Source organism: Coenobita brevimanus, chromosome 17 (genome assembly GCF_032717465.1).
Source record: "Coenobita brevimanus isolate Jiangsu-jjx chromosome 17, ASM3271746v2, whole genome shotgun sequence".
NCBI lineage: Eukaryota > Metazoa > Arthropoda > Malacostraca > Decapoda > Coenobitidae > Coenobita > Coenobita brevimanus.
Window position 1 is genome coordinate 11,767,474 of NC_136970.1, and position 7,164 is coordinate 11,774,637.

Below are 7,164 nucleotides of genomic sequence, written 5' to 3' on the forward strand. Positions count from 1 at the left end.
CCTGTGTTGCGGGGACGGCCCAGGCAGAGTTATCAGTGTCTACTCTGCATAATCTCCTCATTTCCATCTATTAATACCACACCCACACCAGCAAACTGAGCCGTACCCACAACACGAAATACCATAGGGTGAGTTTCTAGTGGAGCGCTATTTAAGGACCACCCTATATAAAACACGTCCAGGCTGAAGAGGTTAATAAAGGATAAATACACGATCAATTAATTCAGTCTTCGGCATTAGTTTCAGTGGCCGTGCTTTCACATGGTGACCCAGAATTAACGCAGTCCATAAAAGTGTGTGTCATTTATACAACTGATAAGAAATGTGCTTTAGTTTTGCATTCATGTTAACATGAGTTGATAACAAAACAGTCCTGAAAGTTTGGGTTCTGCATTTCAAATGGTCTGCTTTTTATGGCCTTTCCAAAATGTGTTCCAAATGCCCATCCCGACGTTACAGGCACTCCTGAATGCGACGCACGAAATTGTCAATTATACGGACACACTCCTCTCTTGGGATAGGTCTGATGTTGGTTGTGATTTCTGTTTTCACGTCTCTGATTGTCTAGGGGCGATTTTTACAAGCATGATCCATCAGATATCTCAGCAGATAGAAATCTGGGAGTTTCAGGTTGTGTGAGTGTGGGGCCCACTCATGGTGGTACCTCCTATTAATCAGTCTATCCCCAAATCATTGCCGCAGCCACATCAACGTTTGGTCTGAAGTGTGTGGGATGGCCCCATCCTGCTGGAACCTTGCTCCTTAATCCCACGAGTGATACCCCTACGTCTTACTAGTGGCGTCCAAAATTTCGGCATGACCTCAAGATATTGTTCTGTGTTCATCGTAACAGACTGTTCTTCATCTTCGAACAAACAAGTCCAATGATGCCATGCTTTGAGATGGCCACCCATGTTGTTCATTCTGCTGAATGCAATGGACTCTGGAAAACCTCGTCTGGTGGTGCTGTGCCCCAGAAAATATTGTCTTTGCTGTTGACATGGCCTGAGAGAAGAAAGTGTGCATCGCATTCTGGAGTGCCTGCGATGTTGAGGTGGTCATTTGGAATACATTTTGGAAAGGTCATAAATACAAACCATTTGAACTGCAGAACCCAAACTTTCAGGACTATTTTGTTATCAACTCAACATGAATGCAAAAATTAAGCAAATTTCTTATCACTTATATACATGACACACACTTTAATGGGCTGCATTCATTTTGGGTCACCCTGTACTCCTTTATTTAAACTAGGTGAGATAATCGAACAGATTGATGAGAGAGTTTGTTGACCACTTGTGCTGATGAGAATATACTGCTTTGTGTGTGTGTGTGTGTGTGTGTGTGTGTGTGTGTGTGTGTGTGTGTGTGTGTGTGTGTGTGTGTTTCTTCCTCTATGTCTTGCTGAGTGTGACATTGATGAGTTGAGTAACAGACTTGCAAAACTGATAAGGGAATCAGCTGAGATAGTAGGGAAAGGTAATACAACCAAAGCCAACAAGTATTCAAAAACGACCCTCGACCTAATGAAAAGAAAAAATGAGATGAAAGTAAGAACAAAGAAAGATGAAATAGAAAGAGCAGAATTAAATAAGCTTAGCAAGAGACAGAGGAGGAAAACGAAAAAGAAACATGATTATGATCAGAGAAACCAATAAAAAAGAAGTCTGAAACTGGTCCGAAAGAAAATGGCACTGGGAAAGCAACAACTTGTATTATTGAAAAAGAAAAATGGTGAAATCACTGAATGCAGAGAGAAGAAGGTGAAGAGAGTTGAAGAATGTTACAAGGAACTGTATGCATCAGAGATAGTAGTACCGAGAGCTAACTTTTCAGTTGACAAAAGTACAATACCGGAGGTAACACCAGACAAAGTAAACATTTTCCTTCAAAGTATGAAAAGAGGGAAGGCCCCAGAAGATGGAATGATAGCAGATATACTGTCGGATGCAGGAGGAAAAGTTCAAAGCGGTCTTGCCCACATATTTACTCAATGTACTCCAAAACATGGTGAAATGCAATAGTTATTTTGCAGTATAAGCAAGGCGACTCAAAAGATCTCAGTAACTATCGACCAATTAACTTATAAGTTATTGACAAACTCATCACTTAAGTTCTTACAAACAGAATAACAAGTTTGGAAGAAAACCAATCTCATGAGTAGGCAGGATTCCGATGCGGGTATTTGACTACTGATCATCTACTGTACACACACTGAATCAGCTAACTGAGGAAACTACAGAATATAATAAGCAGTTGTGCTTAGGTTTCGTCGATTATGAAAAGGCTTTCAACTCAGTGGAGCACATAACAATTATACATTCATCGTGGGAACAAGGAGTAAATAAGAACATTGTAAAACTGCTCGAGAACATAATAATAAAGAGGGAACTGCTACAATTAAGCTACATAAAGACTCAGAAGAAAAAAAAATAACATTTAGAAAGGTTTCCTTCGGGGTGTGACGGTTTCACCAGTATTATTTATGGCATGCCCTCAAAACTTTTTTTTTTTTTTTTTTTTTTTTTTTTTACAGAAAGCTAGATTGAGAGAACAAAGGAGTAAATATGGATGCAACAAACTTAAGCCATTTAAGATTTGCAGATGACATTGTCCTAATCTCAGAAACAGGAGAGACATAATAAGAAATGTTAAATGACCTAAATAGAGAATGCCTCTGAGTAGGGCCAAAGATGAACCGGAGTAAGCATATAGTAATGTTTGATCCTAATACACCAAAGAGTGTCATAAAAAAAAAAAAAATCATGAAGTTGAGATGTACAGTTACTTGGGGCAAATATTAAAACTAACGAAAAACAGTGATAGCGAAATAAGATACATTACAACTGGATGAAAAGCTTTTGATAAACACTGGGACATAATGAAAAGCAGCTTGCCAGTATGAATGAAACGGGAAGTATAAAACAAATGTTTGATTCAAGCCAAGGTGTACGGTTGTGAGATCTTGAAACCGACAAAATCAATAGAAAACAAACTAATATGTTCTCAAAGAGCAATGGAAAGGTCAGTGTTGGGAATATCTTTGACAGGAAAAGATCATCTTGAGTGAGAGTACTGACTGTCAAAGCTATTGTAGACAAAATCAATAGAAAACAAACTAATATGTTCTCAAAGAGCAATGGAAAGGTCAGTGTTGGGAATATCTTTGACAGGAAAAGATCATCTTGAGTGAGAGAACTGACTGTCAAAGCTATTGTAGACGTTATGAAAGAACAGGAACGGAAGTAGGCACGTCATGCAGCAAGAATAAGGGATAATCGATGCAGCAAGAGGTTGATGGACTGGGATCCAAGAGACACCAAGCGTAACTGAGAAGGGCCAGGAAGGAGATGGAGAGATGAGACTGAAAAGTTCGCAGGCAAAACCTGGCGGAGATGGTTCAGTCAAGGAATTCGTGGAGAAGGTTGAGAGAAGCCTTTGTTCAGCAGTGGACTTGCAATGGCTGATGATGATCATGCCTGTATATATATATATATATATATATATATATATATATGTGTGTGTGTGTGTGTGTGTGTGTGTACTAGTGCTACCCCACCACTAGTTCCATCAGTGCCATCAGCAAGACGGGGTGAAGGGAACATAGTGTTAGGCTGCCGCTGTTCATGCTCCCGCCTCCACCTCCCCCACCGCCGCCGCCGCCGCTTCCTCCCGTGCCTCCGCCGTCGTCATGGGTGCCGCCGTGTTGCATGGCCGCAGGTCGCTTCCCTGCCGTAGGTAAACTTTAATTAGATTACAGGTAAATTTGACATACACTACAGGTAAATTAGGCTGAATGTAAATTACAGGTAAATTTTTAGTAAACCACAGGTAAACCTCCTGTAAATTAAATTTTGCTACAAGGAAGCTTGTACTACAGATAAATTTTATTCTAAAAAGAAATATCAGTTAAACGAAAAGCACAGATTAATTATTGGAAAACTAATTAAACTCCAGGTCAGTCTGATATAAACAAAAAATACAGATAAATTTCCGATATACATCATTATGGTACTGTATCAGGAGGAGCATGACGGGAAATTTCCACCTATACATAGATACAGATACATAGATGATTAGCGAGTGTGTGTGTGTGTGTGTGTGTGTGTGTGTGTGTGTGTGTGTGTGTGTGTGTGTGTGTGTGTGTGTACTAGTGCTACCCCACCACTAGTTCCATCAGTGCCATCAGCAAGACGGGGTGAAGGGAACATAGTGTTAGGCTGCCGCTGTTCATGCTCCCGCCTCCACCTCCCCCACCGCCGCCGCCGCCGCTTCCTCCCGTGCCTCCGCCGTCGTCATGGGTGCCGCCGTGTTGCATGGCCGCAGGTCGCTTCCCTGCCGTAGGTAAACTTTAATTAGATTACAGGTAAATTTGACATACACTACAGGTAAATTAGGCTGAATGTAAATTACAGGTAAATTTTTAGTAAACCACAGGTAAACCTCCTGTAAATTAAATTTTGCTACAAGGAAGCTTGTACTACAGATAAATTTTATTCTAAAAAGAAATATCAGTTAAACGAAAAGCACAGATTAATTATTGGAAAACTAATTAAACTCCAGGTCAGTCTGATATAAACAAAAAATACAGATAAATTTCCGATATACATCATTATGGTACTGTATCAGGAGGAGCATGACGGGAAATTTCCACCTATACATAGATACAGATACATAGATGATTAGCGAGTGTGTGTGTGTGTGTGTGTGTGTGTGTGTGTGTGTGTGTGTGTGTGTGTGTGTGTGTGTGTATTAACACGTAATAAAACTTGTGTCTGCACCAGAATTCCCCCACATGAGATATTCCACAAGTCAGTCTATGGTGTATATTGCCTATGACACTACAGGTTTTGCTTCATGGTGTTCACAATCAACATATGCTGTAGTAACAGAAGCACAGGTTAGAAAACATGTATGTAAATGCCTTAGTCCTATGTAAATCTCATAGACAGACAGACAGGCAAAGAAGAGACAGACAGAGGAGAGAAAGAAGAAAAGGGAGGAAGAAATTGTTTAGAAGAAAGGGGAAGCGTGAAAAGGAATGATAGACAGAGAGCGAGCCATACCGTCTACTCTCCACATCGCCCATTACTTGGAGCAACCGATACGCGACCCCTGTTTAACAGACCACAGTCACTGCACAGGAGCGAGAGAGAGAGAGAGAGAGAGAGAGAGAGAGGAGGAGGAGGGGGGGGGGATAGCAGCTGCCGACGAGGTTTCATATTGCCCATCACTCAAAGAAACCGATGCGGAACTTTGATTTAACAGGCCACAGTCACCGCACAGGGGCATAAAAATCACGTTTACAGGGTATTTTTATAGGGTGGTGTAGAAGTTTTCATCAAATGTTACGATATTCGCGGCCGTTTGGGACGCGGTGGCAAGGCGGATAGCAGTGGTTTGGGGGAGGCAGAAAGGCAGGAGAGAGAGAGAGAGAGAGAGAGAGAGAGAGAGAGAAATGTGGCTCTTTTGTGAGGTAAAGACGTATTACTGCGAGGCAGAGACAGTGTTGTGGGAGGCAGACAAGAAAATTGTATTGTTCGTTCATAGACTGTGAGCTCCCGACGGACTGGCATTCATATCAAATGGTGAAGCACATATGTGTGTGTGTGTGTGTGTGTGTGTGGTGTGTGTGTGTGTGTGTGTGTGTGTGTGTAGAATTTTATATAGGCAGAAAGTTCCCGATCCCACTTCATCCCCGTTGATGCCCAAATGTAGCCATAGAGGAGGGAGGATTTGATGAGTAACCAAGGACAGTATGAGCTTCAAGAGAAGTCGTATTGAAGGAACGATTTGACTAGTAACCAAGGAGACTCATTCCTGCCTCACAACTAAAACTCAATTAATTCCATACAACAACTATTTAGTATCTGGGCTTCAAGAGTGAAGTGATGGACAGATGTACGCATATTGAAGGGATGATCTGACTAGTAACCAAGGGGACTCATTCCTGCGTCATAACTTCATTGAATTCCATGCACCTACGGCTTAGCATCTGGGTTTCAGGTGTGGCCTAGTTCCATCTGATGAAAACAAACCGACCTTCATAAAGCTACTCGAGATGTGAGGCGAGTGGAACCATCCGCAAAAATCCATTTATTCGCCAGCTCCATGCTGCTCTTGTTAGTCACGTTTTCTTTCTTGTATACGTCTTGCTTAATTGTGGCAGGCATTTCAACTATTCACAATTAACCGATTCCGACCAAACTTGGATACAATGACCAGTCTAAGACCTAGTTGTGTCTGCGGGATTTTGGTTGCTAGGCAACTATTCATTGCCTAGCAACGGCTGAAAACCCACTTTTTCATACTTTTCACGTTTTGAGCTCCAGACGCATTACTAACGGGCGTAGAAAGCTCTGACTTCTTGAAGTCATTCCCTATAGGAAGTTTGCCATCCGTTTTTCCCCTTTTTCCTCTAGTTTTCGAGTGGCAACCCTGCGGAGATTGGCCTCAGTGTCCCTAACAACCAGTACTGGTTTTCAAAAAATGCCCCTCTAGTTCCCCAGCAGCTTGATGGAATTGAATGAAAGTTTGCACGCTTTGTAAACACTGACCAGTGCTAAAACTTTCTACCGTACACCTATGTGCTACATTGGCCAGGTCAGGGATCAAAGGTCAAAAATGCAAAAACGGTGAAAACAGCTAAAATCACGACTATACTTGCGTGAAATACTAAGGCTTCAAAGATTATTAAGCCATGGCCATGATTCTTTGATGGAATGTTACACTGGATTACCTCCATACAAAAATGAGTGTCGAAACTCACTTCCAGTTGCTGGCAGTGCCACCTAGAAGTTGTACCTCTGGTGGACCATTCTGCGAATTCCAAGTTCCCTTGTTCCACAGTGAGTGGATGGAGTCCAATGAAACTTTGCATTCTTATAGACGTTAATGAATACTACAAGTGTGCTTTGTACATGCATGGCCTGTATCCGCCAGGTCAGGGATCAAAGGTCATCAAGTGCAGAAAATATGAAGTACACTAAAATTATGATCTTGCTCGCATGAAGTGTTAAGGCTCCGAAGATAATTAAATTAGGGTCATGATTCTTGGGCAGAATATTTCACTGGGGTACCTCCATACATAAATGAGTTTTAGTGTCGAAACTCACTTCCAGTCACTGACAAAGCTTGGTGTGCTTACAGCTGGCCATTGTCACC

The 7,164-nt window shown here is 41.7% G+C and overlaps 1 pseudogene; it reads right to left on the reverse strand.

Moving 5' to 3' along the window:
- Positions 1-3,624: 3,624 nt before the first annotated feature.
- Positions 3,625-7,164, reverse strand: part of LOC145391116 (uncharacterized) — a 70,425-nt pseudogene continuing 66,885 nt past the window's right edge.